At 54.6% G+C, this 14,464-nt stretch overlaps 1 pseudogene; it reads left to right on the forward strand.

The window, feature by feature from the left end:
- The window catches only part of LOC120053607, a 35,606-nt pseudogene that overhangs the window by 13,207 nt on the left and 7,935 nt on the right, over positions 1-14,464 (forward strand).

A 14,464-nucleotide genomic window follows, 5' to 3' on the forward strand; every position in this document is an offset into this window, starting at 1 on the left:
CAGCGACTACTTTAATGAGCCTGTTTATAGAGAGGGAGCCGTGTCCCAGTCATGAAGCGGTGGTCGACCTCTCAGTGTGAGACATGGAGAATGTGCTGCCCCCTGCAGCGCTTACTTTATTTTACTTGAGGCTGTTTTATAGTAGAAGTGAGCCGTGTCGCGAGTCAGCAAGCGGTGTCGACCTCTCAGTGAGACATGGAAAGGTGCCTGGCCCCCTGCCAGGCGACTACTTTATGATCTGTTTTATAGAGAAGGAGCCGCTGTCCAGATCAGGAGCGTGGTCTACCTCTCGGTGAGCTGGAGAAGGTGTTGGCCCCGCAGCGACCTACTTTAATGAAGCTGTTTTCATAGAGAAGGGAGCCTGTCCCAAAGCGGTGGTCGACTCTCTCAGGTGGACATGGAGAGGTCTGGCCCCCTGCAGCGACTACTTTAATGAGCTGTTTATAGAGAAGGGAGCCTGTGTCCATATCACTGAAGCGTGGTCACCTCTCATGGAGATCCATGGAGAACGGTGCTGGCCCACTGCAGCGACTACTTTAATGAGCCTGTTTACTATCAGAAGCGGAAGCCGGTCCACGTCAAAGAGCGGTGGTCACCTCTCGGGGAGACATGGGAGAAGGTGCTGGCGCCCCTGCAGCGACTCCTTTAATGAGCTGTTTTAGAGAAGGGCCGTGTCCAGTCCAGTGAAGTCGGATGCCCGATGTCGACCTCTCAAGTGAGTCACTGGAGAGGTGCTGGCCCCCTGCAGCGACTACTTTATGACGGTTTATAGAGAGGAGCCCGTGCTCACGAAGCGGTGGTCGACCTCCTCAGGTGGACTCGGAGAAGGTGCTGCGCCCCTGCAGCGGTACTACTTTATGAGCTGTTATAGAGGAAGGACCGTGTCCCAGTCAGGAAAGCGGTGGCGACGCCACCTCAGGTGAGACTGGAAAGGTCTGGCCCCCCTGCAGCGACTACTTTAATGAGCTGTTTATAGAGAGCGGGAGCGTGTCCAGCCGAAGCGGTGGCTCGACCTCTCAGGTGAGACTTGGAGAAGGTGCCTGCCCCTGCGCGACTACTTTTATAGCTGTTTTATGAAGAAGGACGCCTGTCCAGTTCCCCCCCCCAGAGAAGCGGTGGTCGACCCTCTCAGTGAGCTTGGGAAGGTGCTGCCCCCTGCATGCGACTACTTATGAGCTGTTTATAGAGAGGAGAGCCGTGTCCAGTCAGGAGAGCGCGTGGCGAGCCTCGCTCGGTGAGTCTTTGGAGACGGTGCTGGCCCCCTGCAGCGACTACTTTACATGAGACCTGTTTATAGAGAAGGGAGCCGTGTCCAGTCAAGGAAGCGGTGGTCGACCTCTCAGTGAGCACCTGGAGAAAGGTGCTGGCCCCCTGCAGCGACTACTTTAATGAGGCTGTTTATAGAGAAACGGAGCCCGTGTCCAGTCAGAAGCGGTGGTCGACCTCTCAGGTGAGTCATGGAGAGGTGCTGGCCACCTGCAGCGACTACTTTTAATGAGCTGTTATAGAGAAGGGAGCCGTGTCCAGTCGGAAGCGCGTGTCGTACCTCTCAGGTGAGTACTGGAGAATGTGGCTGGCCCCTGCAGCGCTACTTTAATGGACTGTATTTATAGAGACAGGAGCGTGTCAGTCAGGAGCGTGGTCGACCTCTCAGTGCGACATGGAAGAAGGTGCTGGGCCTCCCTGCAGCGACTACTGTAATGAGCTGTTATAGAGAAGGGAGCCGTGTCAGCGGAAGCGGTGGTCGACCTCTCAGGTGAGACATGGAGAAGGTGCTGGCCCGCTCAGCGACTATTTAATGAGCTGTTTATAGAGAAAGGGAGCCCGTGTCACGAAAGCGGTGGTCGGAACCTCTCAGGTGAGCGTCATGGAGAAGTGCCTGGCCACCCCTCGCCAGCTACTACTTTAATGAGCTGTTATAGAGAAAGGGAGCCGTGTCACGCAGACGCGGTAGGTCGACCTCTCATTGAGGAATCATGGAGAAGGTGCTGGCCCCCTGCGAGACTACTTTAATGAGCTGTTTATAAGAGAAGGAGCCGTGTCCAGTCGCCACCCGGAACGGTGTCGACCCTCTCAGGTTGAGTCATGGAAAGGTGCTGGCGCCTGCAGCGCTACTTTAATGAGCTGTTTTATATAGAGACGGGAGCCGGTGGCAAATGACAGGCAAAGCGTTGGTCGATCGACTCTCAGTGAGTCAGGAGAAGGTGCTGTGGCCACCTGACATCAGCGACTACTTTAATGAGCTGTTTTATAGAGAAGGAGCCGTGGTCCCAGTCGGATGAAGGCGGTGGTCGACCTCTCAGGTGAGACTGGAGAAGGTGCTGGCCCCCTGCAGCGACTACTTTAATGTGCTGTTTATATGGGGAGCCGTGTCAGCGAAGCGGTGGTCGACCTCTGCAGGTGAGCATGCGAAGGTGCTGCTCCCCTGCAGCGACTACTTTAATGAGCTGTTTTATAGAAAGGGATCGTGTCACGAAGCGGCTGGGTCGGACCTCTCAGGTCGTCAGTGGAGAAGGTGCTGGCCCCCTGCATGCGACTGACTTTAATGAGCTGTTTATAGAGAAGGGAGCCGTGTCCAGTCGAAGCGGTGGCTCGACCTCTCAGGTGAGACATGGAGAAGGTGCCTGGCCCCTGCAGGCTACTTTATGAGCTGTTTATAGAGAAGGGAGCCGTGTCACAGAAGGCGGTGTCAGTAACCTCTCAGGTGCTCATGGAGAAGGTGCTGCCCCCTGGCAGCGACTACTTATGAGCTGTTTATAGAGAAGGGAGCCGTGTTCCACAGGAAGCGGTGGTCGCACCTCTCAGGTGAGATGGAGAAGGTTGCTGGCGCCCCTGCAGCAGCGATACTTTAATATGATCTGTTTATAGAGAAGGGAGCCGTGTCCAGTCAGGAAGCGTGGGTCGACCTCTCAGTTGAGACATGGAGAGGTGCTGCCCCTGCAGCGACTATTTTAATGAGCTGTTTATAGAGAAGGGAGCCGGTCATGAAGCGGTGGTCGACTCTCAGGTGAGATCATGGAAGAAGGTGCTGGCGCCCCTGCATGCGACTACTTTAATGAGGCTGTTTATAGAGAAGGGAGCCGTGTCAGGAAGCGTGGGGTCGACCTCTCAGGTGAGCATGGAGAAGTGGCTGGCCCCCTGCAGCGACTACTTTAATGAGCTGTTTATAGAGAAGGGAGCCGTGTCCAGTCGGAAGGTGTGGTCGACCTCTCAGTGAGACATGGAGAAGGTGCTGGCCCCTGCAGCGACTACTTTAATGAGCTGTTTATAGAGAAGGGAGCCGTGTCACCAAGCGGTGGTCGAACCTCTCAGGTGAGACATGGAGAAGGTGCTGGCCCCCTGCCGGACTACTTTAATGAGCTGTTTATAGAGAAGAGCCGTGTCCAGTCAGAAACGGTGGTCACCTCTCAGGTGAGTCATCTGAGAAGGTGCTGGCCCCCTGCAGCGACTACTTTAATGAGCTGTTTATAGAGAAGGGAGCCGTGTCAGAAGCGGTGGTCGACCTCTCAGGTAGAGCATGGAGAAGTCTGGCCCCCCTGCAGCTACACTTAATGAGCTGTTTATAGAGAAGGGAGCCGTGTCCAGTCAGGAAGCGGTGGTCGACCTCTCAGGTGAGCATGGAGAAGGTGCTGGCCCCTGCAGCGACTACTTTAATGACTGTTTATAGAGAGGGAGCGTGTCCAGTCAGGAAGCGGTGGTCGACCCTCTCGGTGATCATGGAGAAGGGTGCTGCCCCCGGCAGCGACTACTTTAATGAGCTGTTTATAGAAGAAGGGAGCCGTGTCACATCATGAAGCGGTGTCGACCCTCAGGTGCAGACTGAAGGTGCTGGCCCCTGCAGCGACTACTTTAAGAGCTGTTATAGTATAGAGGGAGCCGTGTCCAGTCAGGAAGCGGTGGTCGACCTCTTAGGTTGACATGGAGAAGGTTGCTGGCCCCCTGCAGCGACTACTTTAATGAGCTGTTTATAGAGAAGGGAGCCGTGTCCAGGTAACGCGTGGTCGACCTCTCAGGTGAGCCATGGAGAGAGGTGCTGGCCCCCTGCAGCGACTACTTAATGAGCTGTTATATGAGAAGGAGCGTGTCCAGTCATGGAAGCGGTGGTCGACCTCTCAGGTGAGCATGGGAAGGTGCTGGCCCCTGCAGCGACTACTTTATGAGCTGTTATAGAGAAGGGAGCAGTGTCCAGTCGGAAGCGGTGGTCGACCTCTCAGGTGGTAGACATGGAGAAGGTGCTGCCCCCTGCAGCGACTACTTTAATGAGCTGTTTTTATAGAGAAGGGAGCCGTGGTCACGAAGCGGTGGTCGACCTCTCAGGTGAGCATGGAGAAGGTCGCTGGCCCCCTGCAGCGACTACTTTAATGAGCTGTTTATAGAGAAGGGAGCCGTGTCACGAAGCGGTGGTCGACCTCCTCCGGTGAGAACTTGGAGAAGGTGCTGGCCCCCTGCAGCGACTACTTTAATGAGCTGTTTATAGAGAAGGGAGCCGTGTCCAGTCAGAAGCGGTGGTCGACCTCTCAGGTGAGTCATGGAGAAGGTGCTGGCCCCCGCAAGGACTACTTTATGAGCTGTTTATGAGAAGGGAGCCTTGTCCATCAGAAGCGGTGGTCGACTCTCAGGTGAGTCTGGGAGAAGGTGCTGGCCCCTCAGCGACTACTTTAATGACTGTTTATAGAGAAGGGAGCCGTGTCCAGTCAGAAGCGGTGTGCGACCTCTCAGGTGAGTCATGGAGAAGGTGCTGGCCGCCTGCAGGGACTACTTTAATGAGCTGTTTATGAGAAGGTACCGGTATCCAGTCAGGAAGCGGTGGTCGACCTCTCAGGTGAGACATGAGATGGTGCTGGCCCCTGCAGCGACTACTTTAATGAGCTTTTATAGGAAGGGAGCCGTGGTCCAGTCAGGAAGCGGTGGTCGACCTCCAGGTGAGCATGGAGAAGGTGCTGCCCCCTGCAGCGACTACTTTAATGAGCTGTTTTTAGAGAAGGGAGCCGTGTCCAGTCAGAAGCGGTGGTCGACCTCTCAGGTGAGACATGGAGAAGGTGCTGGCCCCTGCAGCGACTACTTTATGCTGTTTATAGAGAAGGGAGCGCCGTGTCACGAGCGGTGGTCGACCTCTCAGGTGAGCATGGGAAGGTGCTGGCCCCTTGCGCGACTACTTTAATGAGCTGTTTATAGAGAAGGGAGCCGTGTCAGTCAGAAGCGGTGGTCGACCTCTCAGGTGAGTTCATGGAGAAGGTGCTGGCCCCTGCAGCGACTACTTTAATGAGGCTGTTTATAGAGAAGGGAGCCGTGTCCAGTCAGGGAAGCGTGGGTCGACCTCTCAGGTGGACTGGAGAAGGTGCTGCCCCCTGCGTCGACACTTAATGAGCTGTTATAGAGAAGGGAGCCGTGTCCAGTCAGGAAGCGGTGGTCGACCTCTCAGGTGAGTCATGGGAAGGTGCTGGCCCCTGCAACGACTACTTTATGAGCTGTTTATAGAGAAGGGAGCCGTGTCACTGAAGCGGTGGTCGACCTCTCAGGTGAGCATGGAGAAGGTTCTGGCCCCTGCAGCGACTACTTTAATGAGCTGTTTATAGAGAAGGGAGCCGTGTCCATCAGAAGCGGTGGTCGAACCTCATTCAGAGTCAATGGAGAAGGTGCTGGCCCCCTGCAGCGACTACTTTAATGAGCTGTTTATAGAGAAGGGAGCCGTGTCCAGTCAGAAGCGGTGGTCGACCTCTCAGGTGAGACTTGGAGAAGGTGCTGGCCCCCTGCAGCGACTACTTTAATGAGCTGTTTCTAGAGAAGGGAGCCGTGTCAGAAGCGGTGGTCGACCTCTCAGGTGAGACTGGAGAAGTCTGGCCCCCGCATGAGCGCTCCTTTAATGAGCTTTTATAGAGAAGGAGCCGTGTCCAGTCAGGAAGCGGTGGTCGCCTCTCAGGTGAGACATGGAGAAGGTGCTGGCCCCCTGCAGCGACTACTTTAATGAGCTGTTTATAGAGAAGGGAGCCGTGTCGACGAAGCGGTGGTCGACCTCTCAGTGAGACCGATGGAGAAGGTGCTGGCCCCCGTCGCGTCAGCGACTATCTTAATGAGCTGTTTATAGAGAAGGGAGCCGTGTCCAGTCAGAAGCGGTGGTCGACCTCTCAGGTGAGACCATGGAGAAGGTGCTGGCCCCTGCAGCGACTACTTTAATGAGCTGTTTTTATAGAGAAGGGAGCCGTGTCGTCACGGAAGCGGTGGTCGACCTCTCAGGTGAGACATGAGAAGGTGCTGGCCCCTGCAGGGACTACTTAATGAGCTGTTTATAGAGAAGGGAGCCGTGTCATCAGAAGCGGTGGTCGACCTCTCAGGTGAGACTTGGAGAAGGTGCTGGCCCCCTGCAGCGCTACTTTAATGAGCTGTTTATGAGAAGGGAGCCGTGTCAGTCAGAGCGGTGGTCGACCTCTCAGGTGAGACATGGAGAAGGTGCTGGCCCCCTGCAGCGACTACTTAATGAGCTGTTTATAGAGAAGGGAGCCGTGTCACGTCAGGAAGCGGTGGTCGACCTCTCAGGTTAGACATGGAGAAGGTGCTGGCCCCCTGCAGCACTACTTTAATGACTGTTTATCAGAGAAGGGAGCCGTGTCACCGAAGCGGTGGTCGACCTCTCAGGTGAGCATGGAGAAGGTAGCTGCCCCCTGCAGCGACTACTTTAATGAGCTGTTTATAGAGAAGGGGACCGTGCCAGTCCGAAGCGTGGTCGACCTCTCAGGTAGTCATGGAGAAGTGCTGGCCCCCTGCACGCACTACTTTAATGAGCTGTTTATAGAGAAGGGGCCGTGTCAGTCAGGAAGCGGTGGTCGACCTCTCAGGTAGATGGAGAGAAGGTGCTGGCCCCCTGCAGCACTACTTTAATGAGCTTTTTATAGAGAAGGGAGCCGTGTCCAGTCAGGAAGCGGTGTCGACCTCTCAGGTGAGTCAGGGAGAAGGTGCTGGCCCCCTGCAGCGACTACTTTAATGAGCCATGTTTATAGAGAAGGGAGCCGTGTCACAGTAAGCGGTGGTCGACCTCTCAGGTGAAGACTGGAGAAGGTGCTGGCCCCTGCAGCGACTACTTTAATGAGCTGTTTATAGAGAAGGGAGCCGTCCAGTCAGGAAGCGGTGGTTCGACCTCTCAGGTGAGTCCTGGAGAAGGTGCTGGCCCGCCTGCAGCGACTACTTTAATGAGCTGTTTATTAGAGAAGGAGACCGTGTCCAGTCAGGAAGCGGTGGTCGACCTCTCAGGTGGCACATGGAGAAGGTGCTGGCCTCTGGCCATGCAGCGACTACTTTAATATGAGCCTGTTTATAGAGAAGGAGCCGTGTCCATCAGGAAGCGGTGGTCGACTCTCAGGTGAGCATGAGGTGCTGGCCCCCTGCAGCGACTACTTTAATGAGCTTTTTATGAGAAGGGAGCCGTGTCAATGAAGCGGTGTTCGACCTCTCAGGTGAGTCATGGAGAAGGTGCTGGCCCCCTGCAGCGACTACTTTAATGAGCTGTTTATAGAGAAGGGAGCCGTGTCCAGTCAGGAGCGGTGGTCACCTCTCAGGTGAGACATGGAGAAAGGTGCTGGCCCCCTGCAGCGACTACTTTAATGGCTGTTTATAGAGAGGGAGCGTGTCCAGTCAGGAAGCGGTGGTCGACCTCTCAGGTGAGTCATGGAGAAGGTGCTGGCCCCCTGCAGCGACTACTTTAATGAGCTGTTTATAGAGAAGGGAGCCGTTGTCACGAAGCGGTGGTCGACCTCTCAGGTGAGCATGAGAAGGTGCTGGCCCCCCTGCAGGACTACACTTTAATGAGCTGTTTATAGAGAAGTGAGCCTGTCATCGAAGCGGTGGTCGACCTCTCAGGTGAGTCATGGAGCAGGTGCTGGCCCCCCCTGCAGCAACTCTTTTTAATTGAGCTGTTTATAGAGAAGGGAGCCGTGTCCAGTCATGAAGCGTGGTCGCCCTTCAGGGTAGACATGGAGAAGGTGCGGCCCCCTGCAGCGACACTTTAATGACTGTTTATAGAGAAGGGAGCCGTGGTCCAGTCAGGAAGCGGTGGTCGACCTCTCAGGTGATCATGGAGAAGTGCTGGCGCCCCTGCAGCGACTACTTTAATGAGCTGTTTATAGAAGGGGAGCCGTGGTCCAGTCAGAAGAAGCGGTGGTCGACCTCTCAGTGAGCATGAGAAGGTGCTGCCACCCTGCAGCGACTACTTTAATGAGCTTGTTTATAGAGAAGGGAGCCGTGTCCAGTCAGGAAGCGGTGGTCGACCCTCTCAGGTGAGACTGGAGAAGGTGCTGGCCCCCTGCAGCGACTACTTTTAATGAGCTGTTTATAGACGAAGGAGCCGTGTCCAGTCAGGAACGGTGGTCGACCTCTCAGGTGAGTCATGGAGAAGGTGCTGGCCCCCCTGCAGCGACTACTTTAAATGAGCTGTTTATAGAGAAGGGAGCCCGTGTCCAGAAGCGGTGGTCGACCTCTCAGGTGAGTCTGGAGAGGGCTGGCCCCCTCGCGACTACTTTAATGAGCTGTTTATGAGCAGGGAGCCGTGTCCAGTCAGAAGCGTGGTCGACCTCTCGGTGAGTCATGGAGAAGGTGCTGGCCCACTGCAGCGACACTTTAATGAGCGGTTTATAGAGAGGAGCCGTGTCAGCAAGGAACGTGTGTCGACCTCTCAGGTGAGACTGGGAAGGTGCTCGTGCCCCCCCCTGCAGCGACTACTTTAATGAGCTGTTTATAGAGAAGGGGACCGTGTCCGGTCAAGGAGCGGTGGTCGACCTCTCAGTGAGCATGGAGAAGGTGCTGGCCCCCCTGCAGCAACTACTTTAATGAGCTGTTTATAGAGAAGGGAGCCGTGTCAGTAAGCGGTGGTCCCGCACTCTCAGGTGAGACATGGAGAAGGGCTGGCCCCCTGCAGCGCTACTTTAATGAGCTGTTTATAGAGAAGGGAGCCGTGTCCAGTCAGGAAGCGGTGGTCGACCATCTCAGGTGAGCATGGAAAGGTGCTGGCCCCTGCAGCGACTACTTTAATGACTGTTATAGAGAAGGGAGCCGTGGTCAGCAGGAAGGGCGGTGGTCGACCTCTCAGTTGAGACATTGAGAAGGTGCGGGCCCCTGCCAGCGACTACTTTAATGACGTGTTTATGAGAAGGGAGCCGTGTCCATCAGGAAGCGGTGGTCGACCTCTCAGTGAGCATGGAGAAGGTGCTGCTGCCCCCTGCAGCGACTACTTAATGAGCTGTTATAGAGAAGGGAGCCGTGTCAGTCAGGAAGCGGTGGTCGACCTCTCAGTGTAGACATGGAGAAGGTGCTGGCCCCCTGCAGGCGACTACTTTAATGAGCTGTTTATGAGAAGGGAGCCGTGTCAGAAGCGTGTGTCGACCTCTCAGGTGAGACATGGAGAAGGTGCTGGCCCCCTGCAGCGACTACTTTAATGAGCTGTTTATAGAGAAGGAGGCCGTGTCCAGTCAGAAGCGGTGGTCGACCTCTCAGGTGAGACATGGGATAAGGTGCTGGCCACCTGCACGACTACTTTAATGAGCTGTTTATAGAGAAGGAGCCGTGTCCAGCATGAAGCGGTGGTCCGACCTCTCCAGGTGAGTCATGGAGAAGGTGCTGGCCCCCTGCAGCGACTACTTTAATGAGCTGTTTATAGAGAAGGGAGCCGTGTCCAGTCAGGAAGCGTGGTCGACCTCTCAGGTGAGACATGGAAAGGTGCTGGCCCCCTCACGCGACTACTTTAATGAGGCTGTTTATAGAGAAGGGAGCCGTGTCCAGGAAGCTTGGTCGACCTCTCAGGTGAGCACTGGAGAAGGTGCTGGCCCCCTGCAGCGACTACTTTAATGAGCTGTTTTATAGAGAAGGGAGCCGTGTCCAGTCAGAAGCGGTGGTCGACCTCTCAGGTGAGACATGGAGAAGGTGCTGGCCCCTGCAGCGACTACTTTAATGAGCTGTTTATAGAGAAGGGAGCCGTTTCCAGTCAGGAAGCGTGGTCGCCCTCTCAGGTGAGTCCTGGAGAAGGTGCTGGCCCCCTGCAGCGACTACTTTAATGAGCTGTTTATAAGAGAAGGAGCCGTGTCCAGTCAGAAGCTGGTCGACCTCTCAGGTGAGACGTGGAGAAGTGCTGGCCCCTGCAGCGACTACTTTAATGACGTCTTTTTATAGAGAAGGGAGCCGTGTCCAGTCAGGAAGCGGTGGGTCGACCTCTCAGGTGAGTCATGGAGAAGGTGCTGCCCCCTGCAGCGATACTTTAATGAGCTGTTTTAAGAGAAGGGAGCCGTGTCAGTCAGGAAGCGGTGGCGACCTCTCAGGTGAGTCATGGAGAAGGTGTGGCTGGCCCCCTGCAGCGACTACTTTATGAGCTGTTTATAGAGAAGGGAGCCGTGTCCAGTCAGGAAGCGGTGTCGACCTCTCAGGTGAGACATGGAGAAGGTGCTGGCCCCGGCAGCGACTACTTTATGAGCTGTTTTATAGAGAAGGGAGCCGTGTCCAGTCAGAGCGGTGGGTCGACCTCTCAGTGAGTCATGGGAAGGTGCTGGGCCGCCTGCAGCGACTACTTTATGAGCTGTTTATCGAGGGGAGCCGTGTCCAGTCAGGAAGCGGTGGTCGACCTCTCAGGTGAGACATGGAGAAGGTGCTGGCCCCTGCAGCGACTACTTAATGAGCTGTTTATAGAGAAGGGAGCCGTGTCAGAAGCTGGTCGACCTCTCAGGTGAGACTGGAGAAGTGCTGGACCCCCTGCAGCGACTACTTTAACGAGGCTGGTTATAGAGAAGGGAGAGCCGTGATCACGTCGGAAAGCGGTGGGCTAGACCTCTCAGGTGGGACCCATGGAGAAGTGCTGGCCCCTGCAAGCGACTACTTAATGAGTCTGTTTATAGAGAAGGGAGCGTGTCCAGTCATGAATGGCGTGGTCGACCTCTCAGGTTGGGTAGTCATGGTCAGAAGGTGCTGGGCCCCCTGCAGAGACTACTTTAATGAGCTGTTTATAGAGAAAGGAAGCCTGTCCAGTCATCGAACGGTGGTCGACTCTCAGGTGGAACATGGAGAGGTGCTGGCCACCCTGCAGCGACTACTTAAGAGCTGTTATATCGAGAAGGGAGCCTGTCCACGAAGCGGTGGGTCGACCTCTCAGGTGAGCATGGAGAAGGTGTGGCCCCCTGCACGACTACTTTAATGAGCCTGTTTATAGAGAAGGGAGCCGTGTCGTCATCCAGCGGTGTCGACCTCTCAGGTGAGTCATGGAGAAGGTGCTGGCCCTCGCAGCGACTACTTTAATGAGCTGTTTATAGAGAAGGAGCCGTGTCCAGTCAGGAAGCGGTTGTTCGACCTCTCAGTGAACTGGCAGAAGGTGCTGGCCCCCCTGCGCGACTACTTTCAATGAGCTGTTTATAGAGAAGGGAGCCGTTGTCCCAGTCAGGAGCGGTGGTCTACCTCTCAGGTGAGACATGGAGGAAGGTGCTGCCCCTGCAGCGACTACTTTAATGAGCTTTTATAGAAAGGGAGCGTGTCACGAAGCGGTGGGTCGACCCTCAGGTGAGCATGGAGAAGGTGCTGGCCCCTGCGGACTACTTTAATGAGCTGTTTATGAGAGAAGGGAGCCGTGTCAGCGAAGGCGGTGGTCGACCTCTCAGGGGAGACATGGAGAGGTGCTGCCCCTGCTGGCTGCTGTGTTCATGGTAGAATTGGGCTGGGTAGGCGATGTTGCTAAATGACTCCAATAGACCTTTTCATCTCAGCGACTCCACACCACCGGATGAAGAATCGGGGTACAAGTCTGTCAAGAGTAGTTATCAGGAACAACAGGAAAACCGTCTAGATCCTGAGTTATAAAACGGTTGGATGATGTTCTGAGTAATACGTTTCCCTGTAATCATCATCTTACTGAGGTGGTTTTGGTTAAGGAATAACCTCTCCTGTCTCGTCTCTCTGTCTTCTCTCTTCTCTCTCCTCAGGTTTATCAAGGTCAATTTCCTCCCACTGCTAGAGTTTTGCGTACACCTCTAACCTCTGCTTCAACTTCTGTGGATGGCCGACGTTCCAACCTGGGTCCCGACACCTTCGATGGCCGAGGTCCCTTCAATCTGTGAGTCCGTCCCACAAGAAGGTAGAGGAGCAGAAGATGATGGTCTACCATCAGGAGGACATCCACACGGTGGTGTCCGCCAGCCTGCACCCAAAAGGCCCCGATGAAGAAACCGTATTACATTATGACCATCGGGAGCGACGGCCCACACAGACCACGGTGGTGTCCAAGCCAGCCCTGCACCCCAACAGGCCCCGAATGAAGACCCCCGGGGCCTACATTATACCATCAGGGAGCGACGGCATGCCTTGTGTGACTCATACTGGGCTAGCTGGAGCAGGGGATGACCTGGACTCCTTGGCCCACACAGCAGAGGCCTTCAGAGGGGTCTGACATCTGTATCAACCCAGTCCTCTGGAGGTGAACCAGAGGCGACTATGCCGGGTTGGGTAGCTGGGTCAGAGAACGGTGCTCTAGTCACCCACAGCGGCCATGCCCGGGTAGGCGAGTCCGTCACCTCTTCTCCCCTACTGTAGAGGCAGAGACCATGGACGGTGGTCACCCACAGCGGCCAGGCCCGGGTAGGCGAGTCTGTCACCCTCTTCGCCACCTACTTGGAGAAGGCAGGAGACCATGACAGTGGTGACCACGCGGCCAGGCCGGAGCCAGTGAGTCCCTGCCGTGGTGTCAGCCTGTCCTGGCCCTTGAGCAGCAGCAGCATGGATGAAGGGGATGAGGGGGATGGGGACTCCCTCTCCATGGAACCAGGGGCCTTGCCTCATCAGCGTAGGACCCAGGGAAGGGGCCCTACTGAGGTGGGTCGTCCCCCGGCTGTAGCGCCACCTGTAGTCCAGGAGACCCAACGCCCCAGGAGGAGGACGTCAGCGCACCAGACGGTGGATTCAGCACCCCAGGCCGAGCCACAGCCTCATACCGCTGCTCCCCAACCCCCTAAGAGGAAGATAGGACGTCCTGCCAAGGTGAAGCAGGAGGTGATCGGGGGAGCCAGAGTCTCCTGTCCGAGGAGGAGTGTTGCACATGAGCCGGTCTTCTACTCCTGCAGAGGAGGTTCAGAGGAGCCAATGACCCCTATAAGAGAGACTACGACTAGCGCTCCATAGGGGAGGGGGGGTACGGCAGGCTCACATGGGGCTGGAGGAGGACAGAGAGGACAAGAAGGGAGCCCAGACCCCACAGCGTCCCAGCACCCCCAAGGTAGGCTTATAGACAACACCTGAACGGAGTCACATCCCTATGATTCATGCATGGATAAGACATGAGTCTGCAGAGCAGTCCCTTTGCACTTTGTGTATGTCTCTCTCTGGGTGTGATATAGATAATATATATATATATAAATAAATAAATAATACAATTTCAATCAAAAGTATGAACACAGGACCAACTCTTCCAGGGGTTTTTCTTTATCCTATTTACATTATTTCTACTAATATTGTTCAAATAATAGTGGAGACATCGAGAACTATGAAATAACACATATGGCAATCATGTAGTAACCAAAAAGTAAAAGATATATTATATTTGGATTCTTCAACATAGCCCACCCTTTGCCTTGATGACAGCGGGTTTGGCACACATCTTGGCATTTCTCTCAACCAGCTTCAGCGGAATGCTTTTCCAAAGTCTTTAAGGAGTTTCCCATATATGCTAGTCACTTGGTTGACTGCTTTTCCTTCACTTACTGCGGTCCAACTCATCCCAAACCGATCTCAACTTGGTGTGGAGGTTGGGGAGGTGATTGTGAGCCAGGTCTCTGATGGCAGCCCCATCCTCTCCTTCCTGGTCAAATAGTCCTTACCATGCCTGGAGGTGTGTTGGGTCATTGTCCCTGTTGAAAAAATAATTAATTCCCCTCTAAGGGCAAACCCAGATGGATGGCGTATTCGCTGCAGAATGCTGTGGTAGCCATGGTGGTTCAGTGTGCTTAAATACTAATAAATCACAGACGTGTCACCAGCATAGAACCCCCACACCACCTCCTCCATGCTTCTGGTGGGAACCACACATGCTCCATTTGAACTCATCATACCAAAGGACAGATTTCCCGCCGTTCCTAATGTCCATTGGCTCGTGTTCTTGGCCCAAGCAAGTCCTCTAATTATTATTATTCTGAATCTGGTAACTCTGATGAACTTATCCTCTGCAGCAAGGTAACTCTGGGTCTTCCTTTCTGTGGTGGCGGTCCCTCATGAGAGCCAGTTTCAAATCATAGCGCTTTTTGATGGTTTTGTGACTTGCAACCTGAAGAAACGTTCACAGTTCTTGAAGTGTTTCCGTATTGCCTGACCTTCATGCTTAAAGTAATGAATGGACTTCGTTTCTCTTTGCTTATTTGAGCTGTTCTTGGCCATAATATGGACTTTGATTTTACCAATGGCTAATCTTCTATATACCCCCCCTGACCTTGTCACAACACCACTGATTGGCTCAAAC

This window comes from Salvelinus namaycush, chromosome 9 (genome assembly GCF_016432855.1).
Source record: "Salvelinus namaycush isolate Seneca chromosome 9, SaNama_1.0, whole genome shotgun sequence".
Lineage (NCBI taxonomy): Eukaryota > Metazoa > Chordata > Actinopteri > Salmoniformes > Salmonidae > Salvelinus > Salvelinus namaycush.